Here is a 10,407-nt window from a genome sequence, read left to right on the forward strand (position 1 = left end):
TTCTCAGATACAGTTTATTAAATGCATCAGAAAATTAATCTTGTCAGTTTCTAATCACATATGAATGAGATTATAAAGTTAGATTACTCAACGTATTTACCAGACTGGGCTCCAGATGCCTTTTGCATTTTCTAAATAGCAGGTCCCCTCACAAAAGCAAAGTTTGCCACCAATAAATCCTTCAAAACCACATGCCTTGCTCTAAGACAAGAATTCCAATATGAGAATTGCAAAAGGGATTAGAATAATGGCAGAATCACTGGAATGAGTGTATAGATTTACAACCGAACAACTCTGAACTAGGCATTTGGATCTGTGAGACCAAACTTTAATTAAAAAAAAAAAAAGAAAGAAAGAGAAAGGAAGGAAGGAAAGAAGAAAGGAAGAAAGAAAGAAAGAAAGAAAGAAAGAAAGAAAGAAAGAAAGAAATCCTGACTTTTTTTTCATTCACTTAGTAGTGAATGAGTGCCAGCCACTGTTACAAAGGATGCAGCAGACATGGCCGACATAGGTTTGGCCTTAACTCTATGGCAATACCAATCTAGTGACAACTAATTTTTAAAAGTGTTTTAATATGCTATTTTAGAATTATGTGAATTTGAACTCTCTCAGCAAGATATATATAGAATAGGATATCTCAAAAGTGAGAAAGTTAGGGGAAATTTTTTGAAGTCTTTTCCTTTGTTTTTTGTTGTTGTTGTTGTTTTCTGTATGGGACTTTGAAACAAAGCAGGGAAGTATATTTGGATTCATCTCAATGTAATTTGAGTACCTAGATAGCCTCTGAGAATTTGGAAGTCTCCCTAAGCTGGAATATGCAACCAAAGCTTCCCACCTACCTCACGGTGGTTGCTATGAAATAAAGGACTAAAAACTTTAAATGCTGCTTAATTAAAGCATCTTTGCCATCATCAGTAGCAGTGGCAACATTCTCTAGTAGTTGAGACGTCCCAGGTTTCACCCCTTTAACAAAAGGGTAAAAACAGTTTGGGAAAGTCAGTTATAGTCAATTCAGCTTCAGTCAACAAATACAATCTAGCCACCAGGAATGGAGCTCAGATATGAGGATACAAAAATCAATGTTCTGGTGAGATTTCCTCAGCTGCAAGGAACTCATCCAAGTTACCTCAAGTATGGGTATCTTCCTGAGAATGTAATACGGACACATAGTCTCTCAGTTCTCAGCTAGGATCAGCTCTGGAAGCTTTATCTCCCAACTTCTACCAGTCTAGATGTCTAGAGATCTCCTAAGCTTAGTGGTGTCTTGATGTAAGGAAAATAATCTTGCTCAGGAGATGACAGTAGTTTGGCAAATAATATCTAGAAAGACTGGCAGCTTGATGTTCCCATTCAGAAGATGAACAGAATCTTAACTAAACAAAATTGCACTGCAGTGGGAGCATCAAAGTTCCTGTCATACTGCAGAGCATCACCTAGATTGGGTGGGGCCCTCGGTCTCTCCAGAAAATTCAAGGGCCACCATTTGTAGTGCTCTTCCTACTTTTTAAGTCATCCCCCAAATTGGGGATGAAGGACATTCAGCTGATTTCCTTAAGTCAAGGCCCCTTCCCTTTCCCATTTCCCAAGTACCACCGTTTTCTCCTTTACATCCTCAAGGACTGGTCCATGTAGGAGAATAACCTCACAGTTTTTCCTAAATGATGCTGTCATTACATAAGAGAAATAAAAGTACCTGCTCTCATTAATCACGATCTTGACCTCAACTACTTCTCTTGGGTCCTAATACCTTGACCTTCAAAGATTCTAAGATGCTGTGTGGCAGGTGTCTCTTACTGTGCCTTTGGCCTCCGCATGCTGGACTCCCCGTTCCCCATCAGCCATCTCCTTGATGAGCAAGCAGCACAAAATTGTTGGTACTGAATCTCAGACTAAAGGAAAAGTCACCCAACCCAAGGATTCTTTCTTTGTTAAAAATTATTAACCACTTATTCCCAACTCTCTAAAAATATTAACCAATTATATCCAATTGTCCAAAGGTCCATTCCTAAAATCATCCCATCAATTCAAATTGGTTCCTTTTTACCGGCTTGACAAGCAAAAATGTTCTTCCTCTCATTGGAAGTGCTAGTCCCTTTCAACACATAGGCCTGTGAATATGCCATTAGTATATAAATTCTCCTTTTAAGTTACCATTGTATTAATGAGTAGTAGTAGGCTTAACTGAAATTCAGGGATATAATTGGCACTGTTTATTTTGTTCATTAAATTAATTAATTTATTTTTTTTTTAATTTTTTTTTTCAACGTTTATTTATTTTTGGGACAGAGAGAGACAGAGCATGAACGGGGGAGGGGCAGAGAGAGAGGGAGACACAGAATCGGAAACAGGCTCCAGGCTCTGAGCCATCAGCCCAGAGCCCGACGCGGGGCTCAAACTCACGGACCGCGAGATCGTGACCTGGCTGAAGTCGGACGCTTAACCGACTGCGCCACCCAGGCGCCCCCATTAAATTAATTTAAAACGGGGCAACAGGGTGGCTCAGTTGGTTAAGCACCTGACTCTTGATTTTGGCTGAGGTCATGATCTCATGGTTCGTGAGTTCAAGCCCTGCATTGGGCTCTGCACTGATAACACAGAGCCTGCTTGGGATTCCCTCTCTCCCTCTCTCTTTGCCCCTCACCCACTCACATACATTCTCTCTCTCTTTCTCTCTTTCTCTCTCTCAAAAAGAAATAAACATTTAAAAAATTAATTTGAAATAAACGTGTATCAGTAAACTTATGGGGTTAGTGGTTTAAGGTGGGTAAGAATTCAAATGACTTCTTTTCACGTAGAAAAGTTTTGTAGACAAAAGAGAACAATTAAATTGACCTGTGTCACTAGCTTTTTCTGTGACCTTATTAATATCCTTAAGACCTTTAGGAATATATTTTAAATAATGTACATTTGTGCTGCCTTTGACATTCCAGGGACCTTGGTGACCAGGAATTTAGATAATAAATGATTGGCATGGAAATTGTCCTCGATTTTGTCCAAATCTAAAGATGAGGATGCATATGTATATATATATTTTTTTTTTCCCTCTGCCATCCAGGAAAGAGTGCTGTCTGCTACGTCTTGTCTTCTAGCAACTCTATCACACACCCCTTTAAATCTGTGTGAATGATGTATTTACTCTTTCAAAGTATCTGGTCACAGTCCGATCAGACTATAGTTAGGCTTTAACATTGGCTCACATCTTTATTCTTTGGACATTATAGAGTGCCTAATATATGCCAGGTATTGCATTTGGCTTTGAAAATATAAAGACGAAAAAAAAAGAAAGAAAATATAAAGATGGGGAGAAAGATGGAGAAAGATCTGGGAAGAAAGATGGATAAATTACTAACTACATCACAATATGACAAACACATTAATGAAAACATGGACAGAGTGGTTTGGAGGCAGAGAGGAGATCGTGAGTAATACCTGAAAACTGAGAATTAACCAAAGTTTTATTTGCTTCATTCGGGCGAGACTGGCATGGCATGTGGATGAATCGTGTACATACACACACGTACATACACATACCCATTAGAGCACAATTTTCAATTTTTGCGTGAAGCTGCATGATGTACCTATTTCACAGCTGAGGGAATCAAGACACGTACTTCACTGGAGTCTTAGTTGGTTTCAGGGCCACTGAGGCTGACCCTGGCATTGTCTGGCACTTTGATTCATGTTCTCTGCCTTGTTTGCTAGAGAATATTTTTCAACAGTGGACGTTCATGATTTCCAAGCACTCAGAAAAATGCTGTTTGACCACTGTAGAAATTCTTCTTGATTGTTTTGGATTAAGAATTGCTACTCTGCTGAAATTAAGCCAAAGCAGCATTCAGGAAGCAAGGTGTTTTGTTTGAACAGAACACAGATCAAAGCTGGAAATGGGGGCTGCTTCAGTTCCCTGTCCTGAAGCCTTGTCAAGCCTGTGAATTCGCTGTAAAATCCTTGCTTCCAGACCTTGGGAACATGGCTTCACAGGTCTGCCTCTTCTAAACTCACACTTGCCATTTGCTTTGATTCTGTGGCTTCTAGGCCTGTTTCAAGAATTCAATTCAAAATTGTAATTTCATGGACTGTTATGCAATTCTTTCTAATGGAAGGCCACTAAGATTGTCAAATTTCATTGGTTACCGAGTCATGTAGCTGACTGACCGATGATTACAATTTGAATGGTCCATAAAAGTAAAAATAAATGGAATAATTCCAAAGTAAATGTAAGCCCCTACACAGCCCTTGATAGGGATTTTCCTCTTGAGACATGTGTACAAAGAACTGAATGATGACTGCGGAGGGAGAATCACTGTTACCTCTGTGATGTGTTTCTCAGACAAACGTACACCCCCAGAGATGACTGTGGTCAGTCAGGCCTCGAGGCTGTGTTAGCTCACTGTGGGACAGCAGTTGACAGCTAATTTTAACTTCTTCTTAGCTTAAGTAAACTCCCTATAAAAATAAAACAGGAAAACGATGTTGAATTTCTGAAGCACTCATGTAAAAAAGTGTTATAAGAGCAAAGAAAATCCCATTTTTATTTCATTGAAATACAATAATATTCTTACGATGGACTGGATGTTTGTGTCCTCCCCTCTCACCCAAATTCATATGCTGAAGCCCTAATGTGATGGTATTTGGAGCTGGGGCCTTGGGAGGTAAGTAGGTCATGAAGGTGGAGCCTCCATGATGGGATGAGTGCCTTCATAAGAAAAGGAAATGAGCTGGCCCAGGCTCTCTTTCCACCATGCGGGGATACAAGAACATGGTCATCTACTAACCAGGAAGGAGGCCCTCACCAGGCATCAGATTTACTGGTGCCTCGGTCTTAGACTTCCCAGTCTCCAGAACTGTCAGAAATAAGTGTTTGGTGTTTAAGCCACCCAGTCTATGGTGATTTGTTACAGCAGGCCCAAACTGACCGAGACACCACTGACCATCTAATATTTCTAAACAGAAACAATTAAAGTGATACATGAAGTCAGAGATTCCCAAAGTGTTGATTCCAAGCTTTGCTTTGGCTTTATAACATCTTTACATTTCTCTCCTCTTTTCTATTATATATTTATATATTATTTTTATATAGTACATTTTTAATGAAAAAAGTGATATATACTCATAGTAAGAAACTGAAACAGTACAGACTATCGATTTTTGCAATAATGCTACAATTAAAGCCTTATCCGTTGGGTAGATACCCAGAAATGGAAAGGATGAATCAAAATGTATGAACATTCAAAACTTTGGTAGATATTGCCAAGGTGTCTCCAAAGTTTATGCCTACACCGATACTATTTGTCTCCGTGCACCTTCTCCACGCTGGGTATTACCAAACACTTACGTTTTACATATTTTAGAGGTTAGCAAACGGTATTCTATTGTGCTTTCAACTTTCCCATATTTAATTAGGAAATTGAATAATGTTTTACTTTTATTAAAGTCAATAAGCTCTTATTTTAGAGAGAATTGTATAATACCTCGAAATAATAGATCCTGCTCTGAGATAATCTATGAAATTAAGGCAATTTAACTTATATTAGAATATAGATGGGAGGTAAAACTTTTAAACAAGTAGAAAGAAATTTGATATGGCTGTGAAAAGTGGAAAAGGAGAAAAAGAATAAGAAGCCGTGGTAAATTGAAAACATGAAATCAGACGGCAGCAATATATCATATACTCTCATATAATAGTATTATCTATCATGTTAGATAATATATCATTATTTTTAAATATAAATGAATTAATTTCATTTATATTTATCTAAATATCTGATCTAAAGACAGAAATTATTATAATTAATTATTAACATTATTTCCAAGAGACATATTTTTTTAAAGAAACCAGAAAGGTTGAAAAGCCTAGATAAGGATGCCCCAGTCAAATATGAACGAAAAAATATGCAATAACAGTTTTACCATTTGCATGTAACACATTATATTTAATCTAAAACCAATATTAGAGAAGATACTTAAGGTAAAAGATCATAAAGTGGATTATTCAGACATGGTGTGGGCACATTACAGGGTGAATATTAAAGTTGAAGGGTTGCCTCATGCCATTAAAGACCTAAGTGTGAAAATAAAGACATACAATTAATAGAAAAAAAAAAGTTGGAGAATTTCTTCAAAAAGCCCCAAGAAGCATAAACCATAAAAGTGAAAACTAATGCATTTGATGACATCAAATGCAGAGACTTCAGGTTAACTAATAAAGGCTAATAATCACTAAGCAAAAATTTTAAAGGGTATTCATTCACCTGATCTTACTACCTCTCCTATGAAGCAGGGGCTACTGTTCATCTGACAGATGAGGAATCAGGCACAGATCAGTTAAGTGACTTGTCCTAGGTCACATCCAGAGTGTAGGAGAGATGAACCCGACCTTGAGAGCCCTGGTGCTCACCCACTCCACTGTATGGCCTCTGGAAGACAACACAGACCAATGAAGCATGGGGGATAGGCCGGGAGAAAGTATTTTAAATAACTGTAACTTATACAATCGAACATACAAGAAATCCCTGCAAAGGGGCGGGGGAGCAAGGAAAACCTATAGAAAGGTGGGCAGAGGATACAAATACACAATTCACAGCGGAGAAAACAGAAAGAGCTAATTAGTGTGTGAACAAATGCTCAGTCTACCTGGTAATTTTAAAATGCTAATTTTTTTTTTTATTTATTTTTTTTTTTTAATTTTTTTTTTTCAACGTTTATTTATTTTTGGGACAGAGAGAGACAGAGCATGAATGGGGGAGGGGCAGAGAGAGAGGGAGACACAGAATCGGAAACAGGCTCCAGGCTCTGAGCCATCAGCCCAGAGCCTGACGCGGGGCTCGAACTCCCGGACCGCGAGATCGTGACCTGGCTGAAGTCGGACGCTTAACCGACTGCGCCACCCAGGCGCCCCTAAAATGCTAATTTTTGAAGAGCTAGGTTTCACTGGCCTTACACCAGGACCTCCCACACTCGTCTGCTGAAGAAGACTTTGCACAAGAGGAGCACACACGGTGGCCATTGTGTCTACCTCTTCTAGCCCCAAGCACCAGGCGCTGCTGAATCTCCAGCCCCACTTTGGACTTGGTTATCTCCTACCATAATAGCTGGATATGATTTGTTTTCCTCTGATCTCCCAAAGTTATATACTTACATCCTTCCTAGGTCACTAACTGGATGTTGCCTTCTCCTATAGTTCTCTGTAAATTTGTCCTACAGCTTCCTCTCCAAGGGCAGGAACTCTTAGTCATCCAGCATTTTCTGTAAGACCAGCATAATATTTTGCACATAACAGGAGTCCAATAACTATTTATTGAATTGAATTGAGTGGAAGTGTGGTACGTTAAGCTCCCAGCTAGTAGTCAGGAAACCATACGAGCTTTGAAAATGAAGAAAAACAAAAGGGGAAAAATGACAAAGTTGAACGACATCAGCAGTTTCCAAAATGTGCACCCCAGAACACAAATCCTATAAAATCCTACTTGAAGAAAGGGTCCTGGGTCAAGTAATTCTGGAGACTGCCATATAATATCCCCTCCAACACACCGAACCCCTTTGGGAACCATAAACACTGGTGTGCTGGATCCGGTTTGTTCTAGCTTTCAAACGTCAATTGCTACATTTTTAGGAATTTTGTGAGTGAATTGTTAAACACGATCATTATTAAAAATTAAATTGTTTAACTTAGAGTTATTTAAATTATATTAAAAACAAGGTAATAATTACTCAAAACAATACTTCCTAATTCTTTCACTACATTTTGCTTTGATGTTTGCTCTTGAGGTTATTTACATCTGCTGTCTAGATTGTGGCCAGTACGGATGACCAAGTTTACCATCACTGATGTTGTGTTGGAAGGTTGAAATTGACCGTGAGGGGAATATTTACAGCACAGAAATCAGCAGATGCCACAAAGCAGGGCTTTTCCTCTGGAGAACTGGTTGTTGAACGTTTAATATGTCATCACCTGGTTACAACCATCTGGTCTATTAAAATCCCTGATAGCCCTATGGTAAATACACCTGCTTCACTGTTTAAATCACTGTTCTGAACTTTAATTGATCAAAAGCTTATTTTAATGCATAACCTGTATTAACATCCTGAGACACATCCTTTGGGACAAAATGGACTAGATGATCACTAAGGCCTTTTTCTAGTTCTTACAGCATGTGTAAATGCACATACACACTTACCACCCGCTTCTCGGCTTTTCAGTGTATCGGGGAATGTGGATAAGGTTAACAGATCTTACCTGTAAAAAAAAAAAAAGTCGAAATAATTTAAAAGGATTCCTACTTCCTAGAAAATATTAACTGATTTGTTTATGATTTCTCAGTTTCAGGCAATTTGGTTAAGTGCAGAATACCATATAGAAAGATTCTATTTTCACTCCGTCTGCAAGTGGGGCACTCAATACCTCTAAATCTTATTTCATTCATTTGTAAGGGCACTTTATAGGATTTTTGAGAAGGCAGACCTAGATTACATATGAGGAGTTACACGGAAAGCTGGGCAGTTAGTATATACGAAGGGAAATACGATTCCGGGATTTCTCTCTGAAAATGGTGTGATAAATACGGTTCACGAACTGTCTTTAGCGGAGTTTGCCAAATCTCAGAAGCCTTCTCCCAAATGCCCACGGCAAAGTGGATAAAGCCTTGGCTCAAACTCCAAAGCAACCTAACCTTGCTCCAAGCAAGAGCTCAAATGTTATTGTTCAGATGCCTCCTGGCTTCATGGCCAAGCTCACAGGAAACTGTTTTCAAAAGATCTAATTGAAGCCAATTGTATCTGGACTGATCGTCAGTGTGAGTGAGGCTGGGTGGTCCCAGTGCAGATGGAATTCTTGGTAGGGGGTTTTCAAGAAGTGCCCCCCTTACAATTGGGAGCAGTTACAGTTCAGAGAAGCCGCCCGCAATTTGGCCTAAGCCCAGAGAAAGGTGATTCTATCTCTCCGGTCAGCCTAATGTGGCACAGATCCGCTTTGGAATAATATTTTCATAAACATGGACATTTTCATTGTGGTTGAGGGTCTAAAAATGTTAACCTGCCTCTTTAGGAGGTCACTCTCAAAGGTGAGAACGAGGAGAGGGGAGGGCAGAAGGAAGAAAACTGTCTCTTGTTCTCTCTGTCTCTTTGATCCCCAAGCACGTAAAAGGAGGGCAGTGTGCCCAGCACACGCTTCCTGCTCTGGCTGGCCCCCGCCCAAGATTCGGGGTCTTGGTCAGTGCAGCCCTTCTTCTGCTTTTGCCTCCAGTGGGGACACTCGGGATGTTTAACCACAAGAGCAACAAGGCTCCAACTGACCAGAACGGATGCCAGTCGCGACGCCCTGGAGGCCCGAGCCCGGTAACCCGGAGAGACGGGGCGTGGGGGGGGTGGGAGGAGTCTCAGGGAAACGGCTAATTACCAACCCAAGCGGACACACTGCATATTTTAACAACTGCTGTGGGCATGCTGGAGCCTACTGGCTGAACGTCGGCCCGGCTTGCCTGGATTCCTCCTTGGAGGGAAGATTTAGCGAATGACATATTTTCCAGAACTTTCCACATTCCGCTTTTTCTTAAATACTTCTGGTATGAGGAACCAGGGGGTCACTCATGAAGAGTAATGATGCAGTGACCAGCTATGTCTTGCTGAGGACAAAAAAAAAAGGGTGTTTGCCTACCCTTTACTGATGTACCATCATATTCAGGGTTTTTCATTTCAGGATTCTTATTTTATCCTCAGAAGAGCCTTGCAGGATAAGGATTATCACCCTTATGTTATAGATGAACCCTTATATCATAGCTGGTCAAGTTACTAACCCAAAATGACACAACTAAAAATCGGTAGGGTCAAATTCGTACGTGGGTCTGTCCGGCCCCCCAAAGGGGCTCGCTTTGCTACACAAGGTGGCAAAGAGGTTGAGAGCACAGACTCGGGAGCCACATTGGCTGGATTGGAACCCCATCTCTGGTGCCCAGCTAGTCACGTGACCTTGGGTAAGTCACTCGGCATCTATGTGCCTCCGTCTCTTTATCTTTAAAATAGAAATAAAGCATTTTCGGGATACCTGGGTGGCTCAGTTCATGAGTCGGTTAAGCATCTGACTCTTGACTTCTGCTCAGTTCATGATCTCCAGCTTCGTGAGTTCAACCCCCGCATTGGGCTCCGTGCTGACAGTGTGGGGACTGTTTGGGAATCTTTCTTCCTCTTTCTCTGCCTATCTCTCTCTCTCTCTCTCTCTCTCTCTCTCTAAATACAAAGAAATAAACTTTTTAAAAAATTATTTAAAAAAATAAAATAAATAAATAAAGCATTTTCCTCAGTTTTGTTGGAGGATTAAATGATTGATTCGCAGCCTCCGCAGCTGTCCTGGCACAGAGTAACCACCCCATAGATGTTAGGCTTTTTCTTTCTTCCTTTTTTTTTTTTAAATGT

At 40.1% G+C, this 10,407-nt stretch overlaps 1 long non-coding RNA gene across 1 annotated transcript; it reads right to left on the minus strand.

Moving 5' to 3' along the window:
* Window positions 1–3,437: 3,437 nt before the first annotated feature.
* Window positions 3,438–10,084, minus strand: LOC123609146. The gene is made up of 5 exons (XR_006717631.1): window positions 10,040–10,084; window positions 8,178–8,236; window positions 7,139–7,363; window positions 6,252–6,416; window positions 3,438–4,446 (listed from the first exon to the last, which is right to left on the minus strand). It is a non-coding gene; the product is annotated as an uncharacterized LOC123609146 (long non-coding RNA).
* Window positions 10,085–10,407: the final 323 nt, after the last annotated feature.

This window comes from Leopardus geoffroyi, chromosome B2 (assembly GCF_018350155.1).
Source record: "Leopardus geoffroyi isolate Oge1 chromosome B2, O.geoffroyi_Oge1_pat1.0, whole genome shotgun sequence".
Classification (NCBI taxonomy): Eukaryota; Metazoa; Chordata; class Mammalia; order Carnivora; family Felidae; genus Leopardus; species Leopardus geoffroyi.